Consider the following 13,346-nt stretch of genomic DNA (forward strand, 5'->3'; position numbering starts at 1 on the left):
ACCAGCTGACATAGAGGAGGGCATCACTTTCTTCCCTGGTCAGATTGGAACCCGTTTATCTAACATCTTTTTCCTCAACTTCATGATATCCGATCTGACCAGGGAAATATATGTGTCCACTGCCCTACGACTAAGCGGAGGCTGAAAGTCACTTGCAAGATGTAGGCCCAACCCCCTAAGTGTAAGCATACTGTGTTCTACATCCATAGTGCCTGCTGGACTGGACCTGTTCATCGGCTCTTGATCATTGAAGAACAGAAACATCCGAAGTCGATTTGCATAAAACTTTGTTCTAATACTGTACGGAGAAGGAGCTCTGTACAGTATTAGAATGTATTGGCTCAGATGAGCCGAAGTTATTGCGTTGCAAAGTCTAGCAAGACTTCGCGCAATAACCTTTATAAATTAATTTGTACTGTAAAAAAACATTTCCCGAACTCCTGTTCGGTTCCAAGTTGTAATTATTGTAATTATTATTGTTAAAATGATATACAGGAGATGCCCAACACGAAGCGCAAGGAAATTCAAATTTGTTCCAAATGGAAGTTTTCCTAAACTTCGGACTTAATTCTGCCTTAGATGTTTTACCTTACTCAACACCATCACTATATATAAGAAGATGTATAACATATCAAATGTACTAAATAATTCTAATGCTAGGACATGTCTGAAATACATTTGTCTTGGTTTGGTACAAATGGATAACATGAGAAAAGAGAACATCTGCATCAGGAGACATCACTGCAGGTAAGAGGTATATCGTACTGTTGGTAATGGTTACGGCTCATGCACACGACCGCGCCGTATTTTGCGGTCGGCAAATTGCAGATCTGCAAGACATGAATGCAGGCAAATTTGTGGAACGGAAAAGGCGGCTCATGATAGAAATGCCTATTATTGTCCACAAAATGGACAAGAATCGGACATGCTCTTTTTTTTTGCGGGGTCATGGAACAGAGCAACGGATGAGGACAGCAAACTAAATGTTGTCCACATATTTTGCGGCCCCATGGAAGTGAATGGGTCCAAATCTGAGCCACAAACTATGCAGCCTGGATTTGGACCTAAACAATGGTCATGTGCAGGAACCCTTAGTTCAAATATGCCGTTAACAGTAGGGCTGGGGTAGGGGCTGGATTGAGAATTTGGTAAGGTGGAGACACTATTTAAATTTTTACCACAGGCAGCAAAAAGCTAAAATCTGCCCCGGCCACAACTTTTGAACTGTATCTGTAGATCTGGGAGAGCAAAATCAGTATCTAAATGATGGGAGTAGTTGTCATTGTGATGCTAATGTCCAGGTGAGGATCTCTCACTATTGTTATGTGGACAATCACACGTCTCTGTGAATGTGGTAGACGATACACAAGGCGCGGCCTCATCTACACATCCCGGTGCGGTAATGTTTTCATTTTGTTGGAACTTTTGTCAATTTGCATTTTTCTCATTGACAACTGTTTTTTTTTATATCTATCAGATGACATGCTCTTGTAAATACTTAAGGATATAGCCTAGTCTGATGATTAAACAACAAATTCCTACAGTTTTTCATCTACATATTACAGAGGAGCAACGGTTACATATCTGTGGAACTTTTCTATTTTGATTTCACTTAATTTGCAATAAATCTTCTATAGATTGGTATAAGCACCTGTGGTGACTGTATCCTTTGTTTTCAGTGTGGGTCTTATTCAGACGTCTCACAGTGAGACAACAGGGACGATGCCCTGCTGGGGTGTATCATACCATCTGAACTGTGAGTTAACACTAAACAATATTGTACTCTGCTTATATTAGCTGTGAATAATGTACTGATTTGGGTGTATGATTATTTCTTGCCCAACAGGATGCGGAACACACCTTTGGTCTCAAGGAGCTCTGACCTAGGCACCATAACCACATACGATAGTGTCTGTCCGTGATTGGCCTGGAATGGTGCTATAATGCATATGTATTGGCCTTAATACAGCCCCCTGTATCATTTATATGTAGAGCGACCATCTGACTTTGTTTTTGTGACCTGGCTATATGCTAGTATTTATCCTGTTACATTTACACTGTATAGACTAACAGTATTGTTTTTAACCTCCTGATGATCCCATAGCATTGTCTAGGGGGAAACGCGTCGAGGTAAACCAGGTGTATCAGGTCAACCCTGACTATCTATATGTTTTTTGTATTCGTCTGTACTTTTTGTCTTTCTTTCATCCAGCTATTGTTGTACCAATGGTACTCTATTATCCTCACCTCATACCTGGGGCACTCTAGAACAATCCCTGTAGTACCCCTTTAGGGATATTTGAGGGATAGCAGTCTAGGTACGTGGACAGGGGGCCTCCACCATCAGGAGTCTTCCCTGGGCTGAGGTTGTAGGATAGGGGTAGATATAGGGATAACTATTCCCGTACCCCAGGTTATTATTTAGAGCTGGATGAAATTTATCGGCCACATATCCTGTATGTATTTTTGCATTTTTTGTGTTGTGTATAGTAGATCCAATTGAGATCTTTTTAAGGTATATCATTAAATTTGTGATTTTAGTTTTTTTTTTATCTATGCTGGAACCTTGATATACACTCACCTAAAGAATTATGCAATTATCTAGTCAACCAATCACATGGCAGTTGCTTCAATGCATTTAGGGGTGTGGTCCTGGTCAAGACAATCTCCTGAACTCCAAACTGAATGTCAGAATGGGAAAGAAAGGTGATTTAAGCAAATTTGAGCGTGGCATGGTTGTTGGTTGCCAGACGGGCCGGTCTGAGTATTTCACAATCTGCTCAGTTACTGGGATTTTCACGCACAACCATTTCTAGGGTTTACAAAGAATGGTGTGAAAAGGGAAAAACATCCAGTATGCGGCAGTCCTGTGGGCGAAAATGCCTTGTGGATGCTAGAGGTCAGAGGAGAATGGGCCGACTGATTCAAGCTGATAGAAGAGCAACGTTGACTGAAATAACCACTCGTTACAACCGAGGTATGCAGCAAAGCATTTGTGAAGCCACAACACGCACAACCTTGAGGCGGATGGGCTACAACAGCAGAAGACCCCACCGGGTACCACTCATCTCCACTACAAATAGGAAAAAGAGGCTACAATTTGCACGAGCTCCCCAAAATTGGACTGTTGAAGACTGGAAAAATGTTGCCTGGTCTGATGAGTCTCGATTTCTGTTGAGACATTCAAATGGTAGAGTCCGAATTTGGCGTAAACAGAATGAGAACATGTATCCATCATGCCTTGTTACCACTGTGCAGGCTGGTGGTGGTGGTGTAATGGTGTGGGGGATGTTTTCTGGGCACACTTTAGGCCCCTTAGTGCCAATTGGGCATCGTTTAAATGCCACGGGCTACCTGAGCATTGTTTCTGACTATGTCCATCCCTTCATGACCAGCATGTACCCATCCTCTGATGGCTACTTCCAGCAGGATAATGCACCATGTCACAAAGCTCGAATCATTTCAAATTGGTTTCTTGAACATGACAATGAGTTCACTGTACTAAAATGGCCCCCACAGTCACCAGATCTCAACCCAATAGAGCATCTTTGGGATGTGGTGGAACGGGAGCTTCATGCCCTGGATGTGCATCCCTCAAATCTCAAGATGCTATCCTATCAATATGGGCCAACATTTCTAAAGAATGCTATCAGCACCTTGTTGAATCAATGCCACGTAGAATTAAGGCAGTTCTGAAGGCAAATGAGAAATAGAACAGGTGTTCCTAATAATTCTTTAGGTGAGTGTATATTTTCTATACCCCGTGATATCTATGTTTATTGATTTTGCTGGAACTTAGTATTCCTTTTATTGCTATGGCTAATTTTCTCTCCGGTACACTCTTCACTGAAGCTCTTATCAGTGAGGCGAAGGATATTTTTTCGGACAGGGATATCCCAGGCCTGGTCACATCCTCATCGTGTAAACAGGTGTTTCACGAACTATATATTAAATATAAAGATAACATCAAATCCTGGTGGGAAATTAAATCTTATCGAGAGCTACTTGGAGCACAAAATAGTTCCCAAGGGGCAGCAGATCTGACTGTTAAATGGGAGGAAGAATTGACCCGGAGCTCTCTTAATTTAATGAATATCATTTTGGAGGAAGAAAAATTACTGTTTGAACGTACCTCCATTAAGCTGCAGGAGCAAATAGATTTAGCACTTAGACTCAGGGAGGATCCTGACTTCGGTAGACGCGAGTCATCTCTACAAACTTTAGTGGAGAGATTTCAAAATCTGCTGAAGGAGAGGAAACACAGGCAGTTTATCTGTGACCTCACTGAGTTTAGGGAAAATAGGGCATACAAACAGCCTATTGCGAATAATCCTCCTGTAGCCTCTGAGATCTCCTCCTCCGACATCGAATCATCAGATACTGAGCCCCAATATCGCTCCTACGGTAGAGGAAACTTTTTTGGTGCCAAGAGGCGTGGTAGAAAATGGCCACGTGGAGGGGGCGGGAGACGTGGGGCACCACGAGGGTCTTATCACCCTGTCGTGCCCTCGTCTCCATCCCAACCTGTTTACTCCAATATGCCATCTTTCTCTTAGTCTGTACCCTCTTTTTTAGAGAAGGCCCAGCCTCCCTATCACTTACGGGAGCGGGGACGGGTAGACAAAATGTAGCAGATGGTCTACAGATCATAAATCTTACCTCCCGTGAACTAAGTACAACTGAGACTGATGTGTTAAGAAAAGGCTTGTCATTTGTACAAACTACGAACTTCTGGCTTTTCAGTTGGACCAAGGATTTACAATTGTTTGGCAGACGCCTGAAATGGCAGAAGTTTTCAAACAGTCCAATAAACAAATTTGCGATAGCTTGGAACTTGATGTTTCAGATTATGCTGACTTTCAGACACTGATGGACCTTGAAGAGGAGGGGAGACGAAACCCAGGACAGGGCCCATATACTGGAACCCATATACTGATCTCAAACAAAAGAGCAAAAGGATGCCCCCTCCTTTCAATTATGAATGCATAGATATTTTTCTTCAGATGGTAATATCGGACCTGGAGAAGTTCGAGCATATGCATCCTGACAAATATAATTTGTCACGGGTAGAGATGTCGGCACTACAGTCACTGGAACGCGATAAATCAATAATCATAAAGCCCTCCGATAAAAGAGGAAACTTGGTGATCTTGGACCAGTCACTGTATACACAGATGTGCATGGACCTACTCGAAGATAGGGGGGGGTATGGTGTACTATCCACAAATCCCACTATTCAGTTCAAGATAGAATTAAAAAATATCCTTGATGAGGGTATCCGTGATAAGGTTATCTCTCCGGCGGAATATGACTTCCTTCTGCCGAACTTTCCCTACACTGCCACTTTCTACGGACTTCCCAAGGTCCATAAGGGGACCAGCCCACTGAAGGGTAGACCAATTATTTCAGGGGTGGATTCCCTTACCCAGAACAGTGGCATCTATATCGATCATGTCTTGAGTCAGTTCGTCGTGTCCCTACCAGCGTACACTAGGGACACGATGGACTTTCTCAATAAAATCGACACTATTAGTCTGGACCCTGGGTGTCTCCTTGCGAGCATTGACGTGGAGTCCCTTTATAGTTCTGTTGTTGGAACGCATATGCGTTCCAACAACAGAAAGTGGGGCTAGACCGGAAACAGTGTGATTTAGGCGATCGGCACTAATTGGCAGCGCTTTAAATGCAGCTGTAACATGAGTAAGAGATCGCCTACCAGGGGGAAGGGTGACTGAGGGGAGGCCTTCATGATGTAAGTTTAATATATCTTGGACAGTGTAATTATAGTTCCTTAATCTACTGGGGTGTTTTTTGGTATAAGCACCTGTGGTGACTGTATCCTTTGTTTTCAGTGTGGGTCTTATTCAGACCGTCTCACAGTGAGACAACAGGGACGATGCCCTGCTGGGGTGTATCATACCATCTGAACTGTGAGTTAACACTAAACAATATTGTACTCTGCTTATATTAGCTGTGAATAATGTACTGATTTGGGTGTATGATTATTTCTTGCCCAACAGGATGCGGAACACACCTTTGGTCTCAAGGAGCTCTGACCTAGGCACCATAACCACATACGATAGTGTCTGTCCGTGATTGGCCTGGAATGGTGCTATAATGCATATGTATTGGCCTTAATACAGCCCCCTGTATCATTTATATGTAGAGCGACCATCTGACTTTGTTTTTGTGACCTGGCTATATGCTAGTATTTATCCTGTTACATTTACACTGTATAGACTAACAGTATTGTATTTAACCTCCTGATGATCCCATAGCATTGTCTAGGGGGAAACGCGTCGAGGTAAACCAGGTGTATGACTATCAGGTCAACCCTGACTATCTATATGTTTTTTGTATTCGTCTGTACTTTTTGTCTTTCTTTCATCCAGCTATTGTTGTACCAATGGTACTCTATTATCCTCACCTCATACCTGGGGCACTCTAGAACAATCCCTGTAGTACCCCTTTAGGGATATTTGAGGGATAGCAGTCTAGGTACGTGGACAGGGGGCCTCCACCATCAGGAGTCTTCCCTGGGCTGAGGTTGTAGGATAGGGGTAGATATAGGGATAACTATTCCCGTACCCCTGGTTATTATTTAGAGCTGGATGAAATTTATCGGCCACATATCCTGTATGTATTTTTGCATTTTTTGTGTTGTGTATAGTAGATCCAATTGAGATCTTTTTAAGGTATATCATTAAATTTGTGATTTTAGTTTTTTTTTCTCTATGCTGGAACCTTTAAATCTTCTATAGACAATCATAAAAAAAGAAACACATGCAAAAATAAATAAAAGATCCCCTAGCCCTCCGCCAGCCCACTCAGAGAGAAATGAGGAGGGAAAAAAAAAAATTAGAAATATTTCCCCAACCATTTCAACCTTAATTTTTTTTTAAATTACCCAATTCCCCATGATCTTTATAGTACTGCAAAGTGAATTTACCACAATACTCTGAACCCGAAAACCTGGTGAATCATAATTTATTTATATTTTTTATTACCCTTTTAAAAAGTCTTTAGGCCTAAAAGAATGCGAGCTTTTTTCTCTAGTATACAACTACTTCTTCCAATGATAGTATCAAAGAACTTATCTTGGTAAATATAATGATTAATATTGAGCGATTCAAAGTATCTAAAGTGGACTTTAATCCGAATTTCAGGAACATTCTGATTCGCCATGAAGCAGAATTTCCTTGTGCTTCATGGTAATGAGACTTAAATGTAATGAGTCCATTTTCATTGAAATGTTACATATTTACATAGTTAATATGGTTGAAATAAGACATAAATCCATCAAGTTCAACTGTGGGATCTGTGGGTATGCAAATCCCAGAAGGAAGTGAGACTCAGATTTTTACACATTTTCATAAGTATTAATGTCATTTACTTTTAGGAATTTATCTAAATCATTTTTAAACTGTCCACTGTTCCTGCTGTGACCACGTCCTGAGAAAGTCTATTCCACAGATTCACAGTTCTTACAGTAAAGAAGCTTTGACGCTTCTGTAGACTGAACTTTTTCTTCTCCAGTCGGAGGCAGTGCCCCCTTATCTTTTAAGGACATTTTATATACAACTGTTTTTCACCGTATTTGTTGTATGGCCCATTTATATTTTGTATAGGTTAATCATGTCCCCCTTAGTTGTCTCTTCTCCAGACTAAATAATTTTAATTATTTTAGTCTTTCCTCATAACTAAGATCCTCCATGGCCTTTATCAGTTTAATCGCTCTCCTCTGTACTCTCTACAGCTCCAGGGCATCCTTTCTATCGACTGGTGCCCAGAACTGAACTACATATTCCAGATGAGGCCGCACCAGCGCTTTGTAAAATGGTAATTCCTGCCTCGTGAGTCCATGCCTCGTTTAATGCATGACAATATCCTGCTAGCCTTGAAGTAGCTGATTGACATTGAATGCTGTTATTTACTCTACCATCTACAACAGACCTGGGCAAACTACGGCCCGCGGGCCGTATACGGCCCGGCGGACCTTTTAATCCGGCCCCCGGGCGGAGCCAGAGGCGTGCCAAGCAACGATACCCCTCCTCCGCGAATGAAGAGGACTTCCGACTCGGCGTGCTGCGTGTGGCATGGCGCGGTGGCAGGGAGGCAGCGTCAGCGGCAGTACTGTCTAGGTAAGACACAGCAGGGGGGGGGGTGCCTCGTGCGAGCCGTACCCGGGACCCGGCCGGCCGCAATTATCCCCTTCTCTGTAACAGCGCAGCGCCCGCGGCTCTCATAGTATCGGCTGTGACTGTCTGACACTGACAGTCACAGAGCCGACAAGCATGAAGCTGCGGCCGCCTCCCCCTGTGCTGTGTGTAGTCAGTGTGACTAACACATGGCTGATCATCTCTGAGCATTACGTTTCTAAAGGCAAGGGGGGGGGGGAGGGGTGTGTACTATTGTAAGGGGGGGGGGTGTTCTGTATATGATGGGGGGGCCGGGGGGGTGTTCTGTACACAAGGGGACAATGGCTGGATTCACAGGGGACAATGGCTGGATTCACAGGGGGACAATGGCTGGATTCACAGGGGGACAATGGCTGGATTCACAGGGGACAATGGCTGGATTCACAGGGGACAATGGCTGGATTCACAGGGGACAATGGCTGGATTCACAGGGGGACAATGGCTGGATTCACAGGGGGACAATGGCTGGATTCACAGGGGGACAATGGCTGGATTCACAGGGGACAATGGCTGGATTCACAGGGGACAATGGCTGGATTCACAGGGGACAATGGCTGGATTCACAGGGGGACAATGGCTGGATTCACAGGGGGACAATGGCTGGATTCACAGGGGGACAATGGCTGGATTCACAGGGGGACAATGGCTGGATTCACAGGGGACAATGGCTGGATTCACAGGGGACAATGGCTGGATTCACAGGGGACAATGGCTGGATTCACAGGGGACAATGGCTGGATTCACAGGGGACAATGGCTGGATTCACAGGGGGACAATGGCTGGATTCACAGGGGGACAATGGCTGGATTCACAGGGGGACAATGGCTGGATTCACAGGGGACAATGGCTGGATTCACAGGGGACAATGGCTGGATTCACAGGGGACAATGGCTGGATTCACAGGGGACAATGGCTGGATTCACATTGGACAATGGCTGGATTCACAGGGGGACAATGGCTGGATTCACAGGGGACAATGGCTGGATTCACAGGGGACAATGGCTGGATTCACAGGGGACAATGGCTGGATTCACAGGGGACAATGGCTGGATTCACAGGGGGACAATGGCTGGATTCACAGGGGGACAATGGCTGGATTCACAGGGGGACAATGGCTGGATTCACAGGGGACAATGGCTGGATTCACAGGGGACAATGGCTGGATTCACAGGGGACAATGGCTGGATTCACAGGGGACAATGGCTGGATTCACAGGGGACAATGGCTGGATTCACATTGGACAATGGCTGGATTCACAGGGGGACAATGGCTTTCACTAATATGAGTCACAAATAGTGAAAAATGTTCATTGTTTTGGGAAATTTTGTTTAATAAATTTAAATTTTTTTCTTGTAAGGCAACCTCACTTTTTCATTGTTTAACTATAACAAGTACTCGTACCAGTTGTCCAACAATGATATTTACTGCTTTTTATAAAGAAATACAATTGATTTTATGCAGTATTGAGTTTAGCCTTTTGGCCCGGCCCTCCAAAATATTTTCAGTTTCTCATGTGGCCCCATCGAAAAAATAATTGCCCACCCCTGATCTACAAGGACACCCAAATCCTTCTCTATAAGTGACTCTCCCAGTGTTACATCCCCTAGGACATATGAAGCACAGAGATTATTACCAAGATGCAAAACTTTACATTTGTCCACATTGAACCTCATTTGCGAAGTTGATGCCCAATCACTCAGAATGTTCAAGTCAGCTTGCAGTTTATGGACATCTTTCATAGACTGTACAGTACTACATAGCTTAGTGTCATCTTCAAAAATAGAAATGGTGCTATTAATCCCATCCTAGATATCATTAATAAATAAATTAAATAACATTGGGCCCAGCACTGAACCTTAGGGTCACCACTTATAACCCGGGACTATTCTGAATAGGAATCAGTGACCACAGCTCTCTGGACACAGTCTTTCAGCCAGTTTTCAATCCAATTACAAACTATACTTTCCAAGCCTATAGACTTTACTTTACCTATTAAACGTCTATGATGGACAGTATCTAAAGCCTTTGCAAAATCCAGAAACGCTACATACACAGCCGCCCCTCTGTCCAGGCTACTACTCACCTCCTCATAAAAACAAATCAGGTTAGTCTGACAACTTCTGTCCTTGGTAAACCCATGTTGGTTATCACTTAGAATATTATTGACAGTCAAATACTCCTGTATATTGTTCCGTAAGAGTCCTTCAAACATTTTTCCCACAGAGATGTTAAACTAACTGGTCTATAATTACCTGTGGAGGACCTAGATCCTTTTTTGAATATGGGCTCCACATTTGCCTTGCGCCAATCACTTGGCACTGTACCAGTCCCTAGAGAATCTTTAAAAATTATAAACAAGGGCACATCAATGATTGAACTGAGCTCTTTAAGTACTCTTGGGTGTAATCCTTCTGGACCCGGAGCCATTTTCACATTTACCTTCTCTAACTTATCTTGGACCATATCTACAGTTAGCCAATTGAGTAAATTACTGGATGTACTAACAGACCCAGCACCAAATCATATCAGTTACAACTTAAAAGTAGCATCCTGACACCCTTAATAACAACAAATACTTGTGTAAAGTTGTCACATAGTTATTTACCTCTGAGGCCCCATGCACACGACCGTGTCAGTTTTTCGGTCCGCAAACCACTGATCCACAAAACATTTATACCGTCCTTGTGCACAGTGTGGACATATTAACTTCAATACGTCCATGATCTGCATAAGACAGTGAGGAATAGGACCTTTCTTCATCTTTAAATAGAGACTTTCATATATGTGAATTATAGATGGAGAGTCATGTGGTTATAGGTCTGGATGGAATGCATCTCATCAGGATGTAAAATGCTCATTGTTTACACTGATTCTCACATGAAAAGGTCTCGGAGTATCCCTGGAATCTCTTACAGATGCTAAATAGGAGTGTGAACAATAGGTCTCTACCCTGAAAATACAATGTGTAAATGAAGGACCATCTCGGGAGGCTAGAAAATGCTAAACAGTTTGATGAGGAAAAGGCACCATTATTCTTCCATTGTGTATTGTAATGAGGGAAGCCAGATCTGATGATCCTAAGTTTCACTGATTATGGAGGTGGGACTTGGCATCTCCTTGGGGGAGGAGAAGTAGCAGATAGCTATAGCCACCAAAGGGGTATAAAAGACCCAAGCATGGCTCAGAATGCTAGAATTCACCAAGGGAATTTACTTGGATCACTGACTTGCTGAGGAGAAGACACTGACTGGAGATCAAGTCCTGAGTGTGTGAAGGGTCCATGTCTGGTAAGTATCATTGAACTGACTGTAAGGCCTCTTGCACACAAACATATTTTTTTTTCGTTTACGTTCTGTTTTTTGCGTTCCGTATGTTCATTTTAATGGATCCGCCCAAAACAAAAAAAAGAAACAGAAGGTACTCCGTATGCCTTCCGTTTCCGTATTTACATTTTTCCATTCCGTTAAAAGATAGAACATGTCCTATTATTGTCCGCATAACAGACATGGATAGTACTGTTCTATCAGGGGCCAGCTGTTCTGTTCCGCAAAAAACGGAATGCACACAGACGCCATCTGTATTTTTTGCGGACCGCAAAATACTGAAAAAGCCATACGGTTGTGTGCAAGAGGCCTAAGTGGAAGGAATTATAAGATATTGTAATCTGTGCTGTGTATAAGGACAATGTGTCTCTGTAATGTCTCCTGTGTATGTCTCCATGTAGATCTCCATATAACTCCCATCATAACTGGACACTGATTTTCCACCATTTACAATACACATTTTCTACACTTCTTCTTGTATTCCAATTCTTGCCCTGAACCTTAGAATCAGACCCAGTAAGAGGGAGGAAATTCTTACAATGGGAATAACTCTTTCATGGTGGTTCAGTGATGGCAGCAGTGACTGGTGATTGTCCGCACAGTAGTGTGTAAGTAATTGTACACGCAGTGTCCATACATGTGATAGTACATACATGTAACTGTGTCGGGAACACGGACAATGACCGATCCTGACTGCCATCACTGGACCGCTCCAAAGCATCAATAATAGGAGAAAAGAAGATTACTGACAGGGGGAATCTTTAATTGGTGTCTGATTTGTCAATACGTTATTTTCACCGTAGACACTTTTATTTCCAGCACCTCTATAGTTATCTGTACATATAATATAATAAAGGTCTCTATACAGAAAGCAGTCAGTACAGTATATAGTAAATATCACCCCAAAGTCATCTATTACAACAAGCTTAGAAGTGTCATAAAGCCGTCCAGAATGTCTTTTGAAGCTTTTTTGTGTCCTTATGACTTGAATAAATTCATTATTATGAAAATGAGCGACAGGAGGACAATCTTCTAGTTTGGAACTATATTAAAAGGAGGAATAAAGTAAATTGTTAAAAAAGCATCATGGTGATTATTATTACTATTATTATTAATAATTCATTTATTTTCCATCATATTCCTGGCACTAGACCTATCTGATATAAAATGTGTATAAAATGTCATGCAGAAACAATGCAAATCAGAAAACAGATTCTAGAGTTTTCCCATAAGAAAAATGTGTCAAAGCCTCAGTTCTCCACCTGGGTCCATGTGCCAGTCTCTAGGGGCTGTTGGGATCCATGTACCAATCTGTAACTCCTCATCTCCCACAATTAATTAAATAAAATGATAGAGAATACTGACATATTACTTTATTATAATTGTATTACCAGATTCCTCTCATTTTTTATAATGGTAGTGTCATCGTGTTGTTCACTGTGACACGAGTGGCCATGTTTCCTCACATTGGTTGCTCTGGCATACTAACTGCGGTAAATGCTGTGTATACGGATGAGCGACTTGACTTCAGATGAAACATCCGAAGTCGATTCGCATAATACGTCGTTCTAATACTGTACGGAGCATTGGCTCAGTTGAGCCGAAGTTATTGCTTTGCGAAGTCTGGCGAAACTTCACGTAATAACTTCATAAATTCATTTGTGCTGTAAAAAACATTTCCCTAACTCGAGGAAAAAGAGAACCTTTTATCTTATAACATTTTTCTTTCTCCAGGTGAAGACCGGATAAAAGGCTCCCAAGGTCATCTAATTCTATCTCCTTCTTATGAAATAGAAGGTAATCAATCCTAAATTAGCACTAATAG

Source organism: Bufo bufo, chromosome 3, assembly GCF_905171765.1.
Source record: "Bufo bufo chromosome 3, aBufBuf1.1, whole genome shotgun sequence".
Taxonomy (NCBI): domain Eukaryota; kingdom Metazoa; phylum Chordata; class Amphibia; order Anura; family Bufonidae; genus Bufo; species Bufo bufo.